At 44.7% G+C, this 17,906-nt stretch overlaps 1 protein-coding gene across 1 annotated transcript in view; it reads left to right on the plus strand.

Moving 5' to 3' along the window:
• Positions 1-8,691: 8,691 nt before the first annotated feature.
• The window catches only part of LOC133549631 (keratin, type I cytoskeletal 18-like), a 57,930-nt gene continuing 48,715 nt past the window's right edge, over positions 8,692-17,906 (plus strand). The window contains exon 1 of the mRNA XM_061895259.1: positions 8,692-8,865. The gene's annotated coding sequence lies outside the window, so the exon portion shown is untranslated. The remainder of the gene's footprint in view (positions 8,866-17,906) is intronic.

A 17,906-nucleotide genomic window follows, 5' to 3' on the forward strand; every position in this document is an offset into this window, starting at 1 on the left:
CGGGTCTCCCCATGTCTAGCATTAAAAGATTACAGTTGGTACAAAATGCGGCTGCTAGACTTTTGACAGGAACAAGAAAGTTTGATCACATTACACCTGTACTGTATATACCTTTATATACATATATACATACATATATACCTGTACTGGCTCACCTGCACTGGCTTCCTGTGCACTTAAGATGTGACTTTAAGGTTTTACTACTTACGTATAAAATACTACACGGTCTAGCTCCATCCTATCTTGCCCATTGTATTGTACCATATGTCCCGGCAAGAAATCTGCCTTCAAAGGACTCCGGCTTATTAGTGATTCCCAAAGCCCAAAAAAAGTCTGCGGGCTATAGAGCGTTTTCCGTTCGGGCTCCAGTACTCTGGAATGCCCTCCCGGTAACAGTTCGAGATGCCACCTCAGTAGAAGCATTTAAGTCTCACCTTAAAACTCATTTGTATACTCTAGCCTTTAAATAGACTCCCTTTTTAGACCAGTTGATCTGCCGCTTTTTCTTCTATGTCCCACTCTCCCTTGTGGTTTCCTGCTGGCTCCGCTGTGAACGGGACTCTCGCTGCTGTGGTGGATCCGCTTTGGACTGGATTCTCGCGACTGTGTTGGATCCATTGTGGATTGAACTTTCACAGTATCATGTTAGACCCGCTCGACGTCCATTGCTTTCCTCCTCTCCAAGGTTCTCATAGTCATCATTGTCACCGACGTCCCACTGGGTGTGAGTTCTCCTTGCCCTTATGTGGGCCTACCGAGGATGTCGTGGTGGTTTGTGCAGCCCTTTGAGACACTAGTGATTTAGGGCTATATAAGTAAACATTGATTGATTGATTGATTGATTTTTTTCTTGTTTTTGAACACTGACTTTTTGCAGTGCAGAGCAGGTATTATTTTTAACAAGGGACGTCGTCTCATCAGCAACATCACGCAGCAGAGCTTTCGCAGCAGAACTAAAGTCATGTTGAACTCTAACTTATAATAACAATAATTCACTCCTATACAATATCATGCCCTAATACCCTACTGTGCAATACTACACTTCGAGTGCAATACGGCCGACACTGATTGTTGTTTATTACTTCGGTACTCTTGTCTTGTTCTGTATACTGTACAGAATTTTGTATTTCTATAGTGTTTTGTATATTGTACAGGATTGATTATTATTTTTATTGGATAGTAGTTTGTTTATTTCAATTGTTAGTTTTTTCCTTTATTACTACCTCTTGTGTTATTTATTTCACCCCATATTTATTCCCACTACCGCACCTTAAAGGGGAACATTATCACAATTTCAAAAGGGTTAAAAACAATAAAAATCAGTTCCTAGTGGCTTGTTGTATTTTTTGAAGTTTTTTTCAAAATTTTACCGGTCTCGGAATATCCCTAAATGAAGCTTTAAAGTGCCTTATTTTCGCTATCTTCGAAACCACTATCCATTTCCCTGTGACGTCACACAGTGCTGCCAATGTAAACAAACAATGGGAATACCACAGCAAGATATAGTGACATTAGCTCGGATTCAGACCCGGATTTCAGCAACTTAAGCGATTCAACAGATTACGCATGTATTGAAACAGATGGTTGGAGTATGAAAGTATTGAAGAAGAAACTGAAGCTATTCATAGCCATAGCATGGCCGAATAGCTGCGTTAGCATCGCCGGTAAAATGTGCGGACCAAACGATCAGAACTTTCGCATCTTGTGACACTGGAGCAACTTAAATCCGTCGATTGGTAAGTGTTTGTTTCGCATTAAATGTGGGTGGAAGGAAACGTAATATAGTTGCAAATGCATCTGCAAGTTATCCATACATCTCTGTGCCATGTCTGCTTTAGCACCGCCGGTAAATAGCATGTTAGCATCGATTAGCGTAGCATGTTAGTATCGATTAGCTGGCAGTCAACATCAACAAAACTCACCTTTGTTATTTCGTTGACTATCGTTGCAAATGCATCTGCAGGTTATCCATACATCTCTGTGCCATGTCTGCCTTAGCATCGCCGGTCAAATGTGGAGACACTCTGGCACATTCAATGGGGGTCTGGCGGCAGACACTTTGGCATCTTCGGGCCAGTGGTGCAACTTGAATCCCTCCCTGTTAGTGTTGTTACACCCTCCGACAACACACCGACGAGGCATGATGTCTCCAAGGTTCCAAAAAATAGTCAAAACGGAAAATAACAGAGCTGAGACCCGGTGTTTGTAATGTGTTGAAAATGAAAATGGCGGGTGTGTTACCTCGGCGACGTCACATTCTGACGTCATCGCCTCCAGCGCGATAAACAGAAAGGCGTTTAATTCGCCAAAATTCACCCATTTAGAGTTCGGAAATCGGTTAAAAAAATAGATGGTCTTTTTTCTGCACCATCAAGGTATATATTGACGCTTATGTAAGGCAGTAGCCTGTTAATGTATAAGACAGTACCTCTTTATGAGCACTGGATGTCGCTATTCTTTTGATTTTTACCTGTGGGTTCAGCACACCTCACCTTTTTGTCCCTCAGTGGACACCATAGTCTAGGCGCCATCTTTGACAATGTTTTTCTTTTCCACTGAAAAGGTGAGACCTGTTTTATGACTGTCTGAACACTTTATAAGATATTAGAGTTAAAAATGCCCATCCAGCGAATTTGTTGCAATACAGTGTTAGCTAAGGTGTTTACTGACATTTTGATGTGTTTTGAAGAAATGTGCAATTCCGTTTTTGTACTTAAATGTTTGATGTAAGTTGGCCAGTGTGATTAACATTTAGTAGAGTCTTAATTGAATGGGGTTGTGAAGGATGGCTTTTTACATGCTTATTCTGGTCACTGTGTTTGAACGACTGATTTGTGATTTATTGTTATTTAGCATTTGGGCATATTGAATATGAGAAAGATTTATATATTTTTGTTGACATATGTTAATGTGTGGCTTCACGGTGGAAGAGGGGTTAGTGCGTCTGCCTCACAATACGAAGGTCCTGCAGTCCTGGGTTCAAATCCAGGCTCGGGATCTTTCTGTGTGGAGTTTGCATGTTCTCCCCGTGAATGCGTGGGTTCCCTCCGGGTACTCCGGCTTCCTCCCACTTCCAAAGACATGCACCTGGGGATAGGTTGATTGGCAACACTAAATGGTCCCTAGTGTGTGAATGTTGTCTGTCTATCTGTGTTGGCCCTGCGATGAGGTGGCGACTTGTCCAGGGTGTACCCTACCTTCCGCCCGATTGTAGCTGAGATAGGCGCCAGCACCCCCCGCGACCCCAAAAGGGAATAAGCGGTAGAAAATGGATGGATGGATGTCAAAATATACACTCCCATTGTCCACTTAAATATTTCTAAGATATGTCTTTATTCTTAGACAAGGGATTCCCTTCCGTGATTGGTCATTTCTATGGACACAGAAACTACGTCACTTAAAATTCCGTTTGCGACACATAGCAATGTCGTAATTCGGCTTGAGTGTGACACTTAAGATTCAGTCCTACACTTTGCTGAAAGTGTGAGTAAGACGCTTGATAACTAACTTTTAAGTGCAGCTTTCAACCCTTAGCAGACTTCTTAGGAGTAATTCCAAGAAGCTTGATAAATACGGCCCCAGGTTTGCTTCTATTTGAGAATATGTGAGGGACAAGCAGTACAAAAATGGGTGGATGGATGAAGACAACATAGCCTCTGATAGCTTTGGTATAACTCGGCCGCGGTTTGAACTCACGACCTACCCATCTGAGGGCGGACACCCCGACCACTAGGCCGCTGATGGCGCTAGCTCGTATCTCTCGGTCGCTGTCAGATGCGTTGGCGCGCGGGAATGTAGACGAGTTGAACGGTGATGCGTAGAGCGAGTCAGGCTGATGTCAGCCGTTTAAACTTTGCCGCAATCAGCGCCAATCAAGGGAGGAAACCTGCGCGGCTAATGCGCCGCCGGTCCTCGTTAGAACAAAAGCTGCCTCCTGGCTGAGAAGACGTGATTATCATCTCCAGCGCGGCGTGGGCCACCTGCCAGCACTACACATCTCGCCCGGGTTAAAGTCACAAAAAACAAGAACTCGAGGCGACGTTTAGGCTCGTCTCTCAGCGTCCCCCGAGAGACGCGGACCCCCCTCTCCCCACCGTGATTGGCAGCCTCGAGTGCTTGCAGATGAAAGCGGCCCCCGGTGCTAATGAATAGGCCCCTGATTGCAGAGCCGTGCGCTCGCTCAATTACCGCACGGCCCGCCTAACGAGCGCATAGACCGCCGTGCCCCCTTGTCTCCTCGCATTCTCGCTCGCTGATGAGCTCCTGCAACAGTCAACACAAATCTCACTGGAAGATTGTCAACCAGAAGATTGTTTTTGTTTTTTTGTCCAGATGCCGCCATATGCTGGCATGTCCCTGAACAAGTGTCACTTCAGCTCCTTTTACTTTCCAGCGCCACCTATCTGTCAGGGTTTGTTTAGTAGTAGTAGGAGTTTATTTATTGTCAACAGTGCTGAATAAGAAGCCGGCTCTCGGCTTTTTGTGGCCCCAAACATTTGGTCGGTGGCCCCGTGTCAATCTCTCCCAGCGAGCAACGTTGAGGACTTGTTGAATTTGATCATGACGTCGAGCAACGCCAACTTATCGTTGAAACAACATGCTTTTTGACGACGTTTAATCAATGTTGGGTTCTGACGTTGATCTGAACATTGAATTCTGGTCATTTTCCAACCAATATTCTACAAAACCAACACAACCTTGAAACAACATTATTTTGACAACGTCTATTCAATGTATATATCAATGATTATCGGTCCTGCTAGACACCGACCTCTATTCAATAATACAACTCTAACATTTGACAACCAAACAACTAAACAAGGTGACTCGGTAAAAAATCTGGGTGTTATCTTTGACCCAACTCTCTCCTTTGAGGCACACATTAAAAGCGTTACTAAAACGGCCTTCTTTCATCTCCATAATATCGCTAAAATTCACTCCATTCTGTCCACTAAAGACGCTGAGATCATTATTTGTTACGTCTCGTCTCAATTACTGTAACGTATTATTTTCGGGTCTCCCCATGTCTAGCATTAAAAGATTACAGTTGGTACAAAATGCGGCTGCTAGACTTTTGACAAGAACAAGAAAGTTTGATCACATTACGCCTGTACTGTATATACCTTTATATACATATATACATACATATATACCTATACTGGCTCACCTGCACTGGCTTCCTGTGCACTTAAGATGTGACTTTAAGGTTTTACTACTTACGTATAAAATACTACACGGTCTAGCTCCATCCTATCTTGCCCATTGTATTGTACCATATGTCCCGGCAAGAAATCTGCCTTCAAAGGACTCCGGCTTATTAGTGATTCCTAGAGCCCAAAAAAAGTCTGCGGGCTATAGAGCGTTTTCTGTACGGGCTCCAGTACTCTGGAATGCCCTCCCGGTAACAGTTCGAGATGCTACCTCAGTAGAAGCATTTAAGTCTCACCTTAAAACTCATCTGTATACTCTAGCCTTTAAATAGACCTCCTTTTTAGACCAGTTGATCTGCCGCTTCTTTTCTTTCTCCTATGTCCCCCCCTCCCTTGTGGAAGGGGTCCGGTCCGATGACCATGGATGAAGTACTGGCTGTCCAGAGTCGAGACCCAGGATGGACCGCTCGTCGGGACCCAAGATGGACCGCTCGCCTGTGTAACGGTTGGGGACATCTCTACGCTGCTGATCCGCCTCCGCTTGAGATGGTTTCCTGTGGACGGGACTCTCGCTACTGTCTTGGATCCGCTTGAACTGAACTCTCGCGGCTGTGTTGGAGCCACTATGGATTGAACTTTCACAGTATGGTAATAGACCCGCTCGACATCCAATGCTTTCGGTCCCCTAGAGGGACTATGAGGTTTCTCATAGTCAGCATTGTCACTGGCGTCCCACTGGATGTGAATTCTCCCTGCCCACTGGGTGTGAGTTTTCCTTGCCCTTTTGTGGGTTCTTCCGAGGATGTTGTAGTCGTATTGATTTGTGCAGTCCTTTGAGACATTTGTGATTTGGGGCTATATAAATAAACATTGATTGATTGATTGAGTTCTTGTGCAAAATGTCAGGCTGCGTGGCAAACCAAGATTGAAGACAAATGGGAGCATGATGTTTACGTCGTTGTGAAGCGTGCCGGGGACCTGCCAGTGTACACAGTTCGGCCTGAGAACAGGGCAGATGGACCCAATCGTACGCTTCACAGAGATCTACTCCTCCCATGCTCCTTTCTGCCAGCCAGTGGTGGTCCAGATCCACTACCCGTTACACCACCACGTCACCCTGTAACCCGGAGCCAGAACCCAGTAAATATTGAGCAATCTGAAGACCTGGAGGAAGAGGAATGGAATCTACCTCAAGTTCTGATTCCGCCAACCACTTTTCAGTTTCAGAGTTCGCACGCTGTGGAACCCTCCGCTGAACGCTGCACTCAGCCGCTGCCCAGGGTTGTGTATTTTTCACCTGTGCCTTCAGTCATTCCTGTCGATCCTGTCTCAGAAACTGTGCACTTACCTGCCGATGGAGAGTCCTCTGCCAAATCTGAAGCTTCCTTACTTGTGGAAGAAGAGGAACCCGAGCCTGGTGAAAACCCACCTGAGCCTGTCGAAATAGGATATTTAATGGGGTTTTGTCACCCGGGCTACATCCTCCCCCTTTAGATCATGCAACTCCTGATGCATGCTAACTGTCGCGAATATCCGATTTCAAAAGGTGGTTTGCTGCATGGGTAGTGAACGCTTCGCCATCGGCGTCGACTAAACCCTGAAATAGCGTCTGAACAACGGAAATGAGAGGATTACATTGAAGGCGATTAGGAGGTTTACGCTGACGACTAGGACGACTGATCACAGGCGTGGTTTCAACGACAAGATCAGGCGAGATCGCAGCTTCAGGTGGTGATTCTGCTGGACTGAGCAACGGCTCGGTTTGGCAGGGTGAGTTCGAGATGCCACCTCAGTAGAAGCATTTAAGTCTCACCTTAAAACTCATTTGTATACTCTAGCCTTTAAATAGACTCCCTTTTTAGACCAGTTGATCTGCCGTTTCTTTTCTTTTTCTTCTATGTCCCACTCTCCCTTGTGGAGGGGGTCCGGTCCGATCCGGTGGCCATGTACTGCTTGCCTGTGTATCGGCTGGGAACATCTCTGCGCTGCTGATCCGCCTCCGCTTGGGATGGTTTCCTGCTGGCTCCGCTGTGAACGGGACTCTCGCTGCTGTGTTGGATCCGCTTTGGACTGGACTCTCGCGACTGTGTTGGATCCATTGTGGATTGAACTTTCACAGTATCATGTTAGATCCGCTCGACATCCATTGCTTTCCTCCTCTCCAAGGTTCTCATAGTCATCATTGTCACCGACGTCCCACTGGGTGTGAGTTTTCCTTGCCCTTATGTGGGCCTACCGAGGATGTCGTGGTGGTTTGTGCAGCCCTTTGAGACACTAGTGATTTAGGGCTATATAAGTAAACATTGATTGATTGATGCCTCTGCTTGATCAAGGAGCTCTGGTTCATCCACAGGTGGGTCTTCATCAAATAAACCGGTTGGTGGGTGTGGAAAGACGCAGCCGACGGGCCGACAGAGGGCGGACAGAGGCGTTCTGGACCAGAATGGAGGCCAGGAGGCGGGGCATGCGGCGGCAAGGAGAGGCGTGACGCACGCAGAGCGGCAGGAGGACGGCAATCAGAGTCAGGTGCGTAGGACACACACCTTCTCACAATCTGCGCATCAGCTCCTAGACTTTAAGAGAGGCGAATGGGGCTCGTGGTCGGTATGCGGTCAGGCTTAGGCCTGACTCAGGGAAAAGGACGACCCTGCCATGCATAGTCCAACAGGATGTGGAGGGTATGGCATGCAGGGGGGTGTACCTGGGACGCTAGGCACACCGTTGAGCCCTCTGGAGACGTCGTGGGCTTCAAATCAACGAAACGTCGATGAAGCAGGGTGCCCACCCGAGGACCCCAATGACATACTTACCCTCCTTTTCACCACTCCACACCGACTGCTACCGTCAAGACTGTTCCTACTTACCAAAGGGATTGAAACATCTAGTTCTATTTGCTTTACTACAAAAAAAAATTGTTCTGGAAAATTTAGAAGAAATAATGATTTTTCTTTGTTAGAAATATAGCTTGGTCCAATTTGTTATATATTCTAACAAAGTGCAGATTGTATTTCAAACTATTGAAAACATGTCATCAAAATTCTAAAATTAATCTTAATCAGGAAAAATTACTAATGAGGTTCCATAAATTATTCTTTTTAATTTTTTCAAAAAGATTCGAATTAGCTAGTTTTTCTCTTCTTTTTTCTGTATAATTTTGTATGTTTAAGAGTCGAAATGGAAGATAAACTACGTTTCAAAATTTAATTTTCATTTTTTTCGTATTCTCTCCCCTTTTTAAACCATTCAATTAAGTGTTGTTTTTTTCATCAAAAAAAAAATGTACGACGGAATGACAGACAAAAATACAATTTATTTAAGTGTGTATCAAACTGGTAGCCCTTCGCATTAATCAGTACCCAAGAATAGCTCTTGGTTTCAAAAAGGTTGGCGACCCCTGCAGCAGGCCTTTATATATCCTATTTATTTTCGGCGTCTAAGCTTTCCTTGCGTGCGTCATTACGTCACAAAGTCACGTGACCACATGCGCCGTAACGTCACGCCTTCACGTGACCTATCGCGGGAAGCATAAAACCCGGTAGTGGGCTGCTTCTAGGAAGAGCGTGAGGGAAACGTTGGAATGTGACTCGGTTTTGACGCTTTAATTATTAACTAAGCTTTCTAACTGAAATGTAATAATGTCGAACTGCAGGAGCCGACTACTGGAGCCACGGGTCGTCGTGCGAGAGTGTTTAAGTGCGATTTATCTGCGGAATTGGTGAGTTGGATCTGTGTAGCTTAGCCGCTACATTTGTTTTGAATGGAGCTGTTAGCATCTACTTCTATGCCTGTTTCTCTGAATATAGTTAACTGAATGAAACGTTGGCACTGAAACAATTGTCTGATTTGTTTCTGGGTTGTTTTGTTTGTTTGGTGGTTGTTTTAATGTTAGATATCTTATTAAATGAAGACGCACACACAGAGTTGCCGTTCAGTCATTTTACCGGGTAACTTCAGAATAATGTGAACATCCTGGTGCACCCCTCAAATCCCACCGGGTGAAACCCATACATTGTAACATCTCCCCTTTTTTGAAAAAAAAACAAGAAAAAAAAACAAAACAACAGAGAAGAAAAAAAAAACAACAACAGTCCCACCCAATTGTAAACAAAGGACCTATGAGGGAAGAACAGCACAACCGTGCTTTAACTAAACACGGCAGTGAAACACATTTAGCTCCTTAAACAAAGTCCCGGAGGTGTGCAGGCCTCCTAACAACCCTGCCGAATCTGGTGGTGATCTAACGTTGGAAAAAAGCATCCAAATATGCAGAGCAGCAGATCTCTCGAAGGAAAATGTGAAAACAATCGAGGGGCAAGTAGGTGAAGAGGTGCATGCAGTTAAAAGAGTGTCTGAAGCAAAGGGGGCAAGACCGAAAGAAATAAAGAACTGCAAGTACTGTGGAAAAAACCATGAGTGGAAAAAAGAGAGCTGCCCAGCTTATGGGAAAGTCTGCAGCAAATGTAACAAATACAATCACTTTGCGTCCAAATGCAAAACTTCAGATTCACAGATCAAACGAATACACAGTGTAGCAGAGACAGAGGATGAGTATCAGGAAATATTAAGCCTTCACTCAGACGGGCAGGAAAAAACACAGGAGAGACAACTGTTCGCGACAATGTTGCTGGGGGAGAGGCCAGTGAAATTTCAGCTAGACTGTGGAGCAAGCTGCAATATTATCCCACCACTGCCACCATGTTTTAATGTTAGATATCTTATTAAATGAAGACGCACACACAGAGTTGCCGTTCAGTCATTTTACCGGGTAACTTCAGAATAATGTGAACATCCTGGTGCACCCCTCAAATCCCACCGGGTGAAACCCATACATTGTAACAGTTGTCAGTGCTATGCAGCCAATGCACTTTACGATGCAGTCCAGTCAACCACTGTGTCTGCTATGCACCTTATTTGTGGATGCAATGTTTACATTTTGATATTAGAGGTTGAATCCATCCATCTACTTCCGCTTATCCGAGGTCGGGTCGCGGGGGCAACAGCCTAAGCAGGGAAACCCAGACTTCCCTCTCCCCAGCCACTTCGTCTAGCTCAGGGGTGGGGAACCTTTTTGGCTGAGAGAGCCATAAAAGCCAGATATTTATAAATATATTTCCGTGAGAGCCATATAATATTTTTTAACACTGAATACAACTGTGTGCATTTTTAAATAAGACCAACATTTTTAGACAATGATAATATTATAAGTCTCTTTTTCTTTTTAATGACATTGTTGTTCTAAAGTTAACCAATCCATCCATTTTCTACCGCTTATTCCATTTTGGGGTCGCGGGGGCCTATCAGCTACAATCGGGCGGAAGGCGGGGTAACATTAATGCGACATCTTGAACAGGTGCGATAGAAAATACATGGTTGGATTAAAATGCATGATAATGTTTTATAATTTGAACATTATTTTTAATCAATCAATCAATCAATCAATCAATGTTTACTTATATAGCCCTAAATCACTAGTGTCTCAAAGGGCTGCACAAACCACTACCACATCCTCGGTAGGCCCACATAAGGGCAAGGAAAACTCACACCCAGTGGGACGTCGGTGACAATGATGACTATGAGAACCTTAGAGAGGAGGAAAGCAATGGATGTCGAGCGGATCTAACATGATACTGTGAAAGTTCAATCCATAATGGATACAACACAGTCGCGAGAGTCCAGTCCAAAGAGGATCCAAGACACAGCAGCGAGAGTCCCGTTCACAGCGGAGCCAGCAGGAAACCATCCCAAGCGTAGGCGGACCAGCAGCGCAGAGATGTCCCCAGCCGATACACAGGCGAGCAGTACATGGCCACCGGATCGGACCGGACCCCCTCCACACGGGAGAGTGGGACATAGAAGAAAAAGAAAAGAAACGGCAGATCAACTGGTCTAAAAAGGGAGTCTATTTAAAGGCTAGAGTATACAAATGAGTTTTAAGGTGAGACTTAAATGCTTCTACTGAGGTGGCATCGCGAACTGTTACCGGGAGGGTATTCCAGAGTACTGGAGCCCGAACGGAAAATGCTCTATAGCCCGCAGACTTTTTTTGGGCTTTGGGAATCACTAATAAGCCGGAATCCTTTGAAGGCAGATTTCTTGCCGGGACAAATGGTACAATACAATCGGCAAGATAAGATGGAGCTAGACCGTGTAGTATTTTATACGTAACACTGTGATTACCAGCGGAATTATTCATGACTTATCGTGAAGTGAATTATATTTATATAGCGCTTTTCTCTAGTGACTCCAAAGCGCTTTACATAGTGAAACCCAATATCTAAGTTACATTTAAACCAGTGTGGGTGGCACTGGGAGCAGTTGGGTATAGTGTCTTGCCCAAGGACACAACGGCAGTGACTAGGATGGCAGAGGCAGGGATTGAACATGCAACCCTCAAGTTGCTGGCACGGCCGCTCTACCAACCGAGCTATACCGCCCCATCGTGTTAAGCAATGTCAGCTAAGATTTATCTGAGAGCCAGATGCGGGCATCAAAAGAGCCACATCTGGCTCTAGAGCCATAGGTTCCCTACCCCTGGTCTAGCTCTTCCCGGGGGATCCCGAGGCGTTCCCAGGCCAGCCGGGAGACATAGTCTTTCAAACGTGTCCTGGGTCTACCGGTTGGACGTGCCCTAAACACCTCCCTAGGGAGGCGTTCGGGTGGCATCCTGACCAGATGCCCGAACCACCTCATCTGGCTCCTCTCCATGTGGAGGAGCAGCGGCTTTACTTTGAGTTCCTCCCGGATGGCAGAGCTTCTCACCCTTTCTCTAAGGGAGAGAGGAAACTCTTTTCGGCCGCTTGTACCCGTGATCTTATCCTTTCGGTCGTGACCCAAAGCTCATGACCATAGGTGAGGATGGGAACGTAGATCGACCGGTAAATTGAGAGCTTTGCCTTCCGGCTCAGCTCCGTCTTCACCACAACTAGAGAATGAATATTTTGATATAACAATAATTATATTATTTATTCTAATTGGATTCATGAATTATTTATTATACAATCTTAAGGAATATACTTGCTATTTTAATACAGTACACTGTAAAAAAAACAAAAAACAGTCATCAACTGGCAGCTACGGCTGCCAAACGAAAACCATAAAATTAAAGTAAAACTTTGTAAAACAAATAATAATCAAAAACATATTTACAGAAATTTTCATGAAACGTTTCGCGGAGGAATATCGTAATTTTACAGATCTTTACAAACTTATTAAGATTAACCACCTTTTAATAAAGTGATGATGCAACCAGTTCTGCAGAAAAATACCTTTATATTCTACAGAGTTTTTCCAAATTATTACGATCAACCACCTTTTAATGAAGTGACAATGCTGGCAGTTCCACAGAAAAATATCATTTTTTTTACAGATTTTTTCTGAATTGTTAGGATCACGGGTTTCTCATTCACTGGATGCAGGAACTTGGTGTAAAGTGGGTTCACCTTCCATGAACGGCTATCCCACCCTAGCAACATACTTACCGATCCTTCCATTTTACTGCTAGACTTTCAGTGACCCTCACGTAGGATTGACCGAATGCGTGCCCGGGCGAAAATATCACGTTCGTACCGTGACAGGCTTTTATCGCACCCTGCGTTTGCACATTCACCGAATCACCACCGTGTCGACTTGGGCGCGCAATGTGTATGGTTTTGTCGTACATGTGATAGCGACTGCAAGGCATACTTGGTCAACAGCCACTGACGGTGGCCGTACAAACAACTTTAAAACTGTTACAAATATGCGCCACACTGTGTAGCCTCATCAAACAACAATGACAAACACATTTCAGGAGAACATCCTCTCTGTAACACAACATAAATACCCACAATCCCATGCAGCGCTGACTCTTCCGGGCTACACCCCCGCTACCACCCATTTCCGCAACCCCCTCCCACATCACCGCCCCCCTCCTGCATCGGTTGAGGTGGGCGGGGTTTGGTGGTGGAGGGTGTATATTGTAACACATGGAATTCTGGGTTTTGTTTCTGTTGTGTTAAGGTGAAGATGTTCTCCTGAAATGTGTTTTTCATTTGTGTTTGATGTGGCTACACAGTGTGGCGCATATTTGTAAGAGTGTTAAAGTTGTTTGTACGGTGACTTGTATGGCTGTTGGCTGTGATCAAGTATGTCTTGCAGTCATCAACGTAAGTCATATTACAGAGAAAAATTGAAAATTGTCAGTATGAGCATAAACCTTTATATACTGTATATGAGGCTACATATATTTTTTGACTTGAATATAAGTGAAGTGAAGTTAATTATATTTATATAGCGCTTTTCTCAAGTGACTCAAAGCGCTTTACATAGTGACACCCAATATCTAAGTTACATTTAAACCAGTGTGGGTGGCAATGGGAGCAGGTGGATAAAGTGTCTTGCCCAAGGACACAACGGCAGTAACTAGGATGGCACAAGCGGGAATCGAACCTGCAACCCTCAAGTTGCTGGCACAGCCACTCTACCAACCGAGCTATGCCGCCCAAATAACAATAGACATAAATATTAAGAAAATAAGATTTACCTTTTAAATTACATATACAACTGTTAGATTGTTAGTATGGACATAGACTTTTATATAACAAGCTACATATTTAATGAAAGTTAATTACTGTAATTTTACATGAATTTGAAAGTAATTTGAGAAAACAGAAAATGATATGTATAATTAATTTGGTATTTTTCTGTAAATCAATCAATCAATGTTTATTTATATAGCCCTAAATCACAAATGTCTCAAAGGGCTGTACAAATCACTACGACAACCTCGGAAGAATCCACATAAGGGCAAGGAAAACTCACACCCAGTGGGCAGGGAGAATTCACATCCAGTGGGACGCCAGTGACAATGCTGACTATGAGAAACCTTGGAGAGGACCTCATATGTGGGCAACCCCCCCTCTCTCTAGGGGACCGAAAGCAATGGATGTCGAGCGGGTCTAACATGATACTGTGAAAGTTCAATCCATAGTGGCTCCAACACAGCCGCGAGAGTTCAGTTCAAAGCGGATCCAAGACAGCAGCGAGAGTCCCGTCCACAGGAAACCATCCCAAGCGGAGGCGGATCTGCATCATAGAGATGTCCCCAACCGATACACAGGCGAGCGGTCCATCCTGGGTCCCGACGAGCGGTCCATCCCGGGTCCCGACTCTGGACAGCCAGTACTTCGTCCATGGTCATCGGACCGGACCCCCTCCACAAGGGAAAGGGGGACATAGGAGAAAAAAGAAAAGAAGCGGCAGATCAACTGGTCTAAAAAGGAGGTCTATTTAAAGGCTAGAGTATACAGATGAGTTTTAAGGTGAGACTTAAATGCTTCTACTGAGGTGGCATCTCCAACTGTTACCGGGAGGGCATTCCAGAGTACTGGAGCCCAAAATGAAAACGCTCTATAGCCCGCAGACTTTTTTTGGGCTTTAGGAATCACTAATAAGCCGGAGTCCTTTGAAGGCAGATTTCTTGCCGGGACATATGGTACAATACAATCGGCAAGATAGGATGGAGCTAGACCGTGTAGTATTTTATACGTAAGTAGTAAAACCTTAAAGTCACATCTTAAGTGCACAGGAAGCCAGTGCAGGTGAGCCAGTACAGGTATATATGTATGTATATATGTATATAAAGGTATATACAGTACAGGCGTAATGTGATCAAACTTTCTTGTTCTTGTCAAAAGTCTAGCAGCCGCATTTTGTACCAACTGTAATCTTTTAATGCTAGACATGGGGAGACCCGAAAATAATACGTTACAGTAGTCGAGACGAGAAATATACATAATTTGTGATTACTGGCATATTACTTAAAATAACAGGCGGTTTGTTTATTTACAGATAATGTCTTCAATTCTACAGTTTTATAACTTATACATTTTTTTTTTTTTTTTAATATATTTCAATAGAAATTTAGAGTAAATTAACCATAAAAATTTGATTTTTTTTTTTTTACCGTGTAGTATTATTTAGTATTTGAATGTATTTTGTGTGCGCACTGGAAAATGGACTGGTCCTGCCCTTGTTAAACAGGCCAGTATGGATGGTGAGCTACAGCCTGAACTAGAGTCTGAAGCCCTATGCCTGGAACCGAACCAACCGAACTGAATCCCCCCAACCGAGCCCCGGGCGGGTAGGAGGCTCCTCAGCAGCCGCTCTGTTATTTCCCTTTGTTTACCATAACACGTGTTCATTTCGGTCTGCTTGAACATTCACTTTTCCCCCCGTCCCTTTACTAAAACCCCTCCAGACACTGCCACCACAACGTGGACTTTGCGGGGGCGTTTAATGAACTCTCAACTCTGGTTGCGCTTACACCATCTTTGGTAAAAACAAGGACTGAATCAAGTACTGTATCACTTTGTAAATATTGAACGTTCTGTAAGGTTTATTCAGGTGTACTGGAGAGGAGGCTACGCCGGATAGTCGAACCTCGGATTCAGGAGGAACAGTGTGGTTTTCGTCCTGGTCGTGGAACTGTGGACCAGCTCTATACTCTCGGCAGGGTTCTTGAGGGTGCATGGGAGTTTGCCCAACCAGTCTACATGTGCTTTGTGGACTTGGAGAAGGCATTGGACCGTGTCCCTCGGGAAGTCCTGTGGGGAGTGCTCAGAGAGTATGGGGTATCTGACTCTCTGATTGTGGCGGTCCGCTCCCTGTACGATCAGTTCCAGAGCTTGGTCCGCGTTGCCGGCAGTAAGTCGAACACGTTTCCAGTGAGGGTTGGACTGCGCCAAGGCTGTCCTTTGTCACCGATTCTGTTCATAACTTTTATGGACAGAATTTCTAGGCGCAGTCAAGGCGTTGAGGGGTTCCGGTTTGGTGACCGCAGGATTAGGTCTCTGTTTTTTGCAGATGATGTGGTCCTGATGGCTTCATCTGTCCGGGATCTTCAGCTCTCACTGGATCGGTTTGCAGCCGAGTGTGAAGCGACCGGAATGAGAATCAACACCTCCAAGTCCGAGTCCATGGTTCTCGCCCGGAAAAGGGTGGAGTGCCATCTCCGGGTTGGGGAGGAGACCCTGCCCCAAGTGGAGGAGTTCAAGTACCTAGGAGTCTTGTTCACGAGTGAGGGAAGAGTGGATCGTGAGATCGACAGGCGGATCGGTGCGGCGTCTTCAGTAATGCGGACGTTGTACCGATCCGTTGTGGTGAAGAAGGAGCTGAGCCGGAAGGCAAAGCTCTCAATTTACCGGTTGATCTACGTTCCCATCCTCACCTATGGTCATGAGCTTTGGGTCATGACCGAAAGGATAAGATCACGGGTACAAGCGGCCCAAATGAGTTTCCTCCGCCGTGTGGCGGGGCTCTCCCTTAGAGATAGGGTGAGAAGCTCTGCCATTGGGGAGGAACTCAAAGTAAAGCCGCTGCTCCTCCACATGGAGAGAAGCCAGATGAGGTGGTTCGGGCATCTGGTCAGGATGCCACCCGAACGCCTCCCTAGGGAGGTGTTTAGGGCACGTCCAACCGGTAGGAGGCCACGGGGAAGACCCAGGACACGTTGGGAAGACTATGTCTCCCGGCTGGCCTGGGAATGCCTCGGGATCCCCCGGGAAGAGCTAGACGAAGTGGCCGGGGAAAGGGAAGTCTGGGTTTCCCTGCTTAGGCTGTTGCCCCCGCGACCCGACCTCGGATAAGCGGAAGAAGATGGATGGATGGATGAACGTTCTGTGACTTATGTTGAAAATGTGAATGGCCATTCGAATTTACATGTTTGTTGTTGTTTATTTTTCCTATAATTCTTTAATATAATTTGGTACCATTTAAACTTAAATCCGGTGTTCAGTCTTCATTACATTCCTAGAGCTGAATTAAGTTCTTCTGATCTAGCTCAGTTATATCATTCACTGTTTACTTAGTACTTGTGCAGTGCTTTACTAAAGTAACATACATGCTACAAACAGCTTGCCTGCCCAATCACGTTGCAACATCTACAGATTTTTAATAAAAAACTGCACACAAATGGAGACTAAGCCGAAGACGAGGAAGTTAAAGCCATGGCGACGCCGTCTGTAATAGAGGGATTCTATGTTGTCTGGCGCCATCTCCTGGTGAATGTTGGCTATAGCATTATGGGGTTGCTTTTTGATTGGCCAGCGATTCACGTGGTGTTTCGCACCTGACGCCAAATGGCAGAACAAAGGTTACTCAAATAATGAAAGGTAAGTGTTGTTGTTGTTTTGTTTTTTTTTAATAACCAGCAAGCACAGTACAGTTAGTAGAACTGGTGTTTTTATTACTGTGAATTTGATAGGTGCTGTCTGAAATTCAACTATTTCTTTTATTTATATATATTATATATATATATATATATATATATATATATATATATATATAGCTAGAATTCATTGAAAGTCAAGTATTTCATATATATATGAAATACTCGAGTTGGTGAATTATACTCGTCCCCTCTTAACCCCACCTCCTGAAATCGGAGGTCTCAAGGTTGGCATCAAAAATACAAGAAAAAAGTTGGTTAGCCTTAAGTTAACTCATACTTTAACACAAACCCCTAAACCAATAAGATATGCTGTACATTTTTACACGTACAATCTGCAAAATCTTTATTTCAGACAAAATAATATCGTACATGACATTGTAGCTGAGATAGGCGCCAGCGCCCCCCGTGACCCCGAAAGGGAATAAGCGGTAGAAAATGGATGGATGGATGACAACATGCCAACTTCACTGGTGTTGGAGTTTATCGTAATTGTGTGTTCATTGTTGTTTTGTTGTGGACGTACTCATGCGTTGAAAGCAATGACCTCA

The sequence above is a fragment of the Nerophis ophidion genome, linkage group LG01, assembly GCF_033978795.1.
Source record: "Nerophis ophidion isolate RoL-2023_Sa linkage group LG01, RoL_Noph_v1.0, whole genome shotgun sequence".
Classification (NCBI taxonomy): domain Eukaryota; kingdom Metazoa; phylum Chordata; class Actinopteri; order Syngnathiformes; family Syngnathidae; genus Nerophis; species Nerophis ophidion.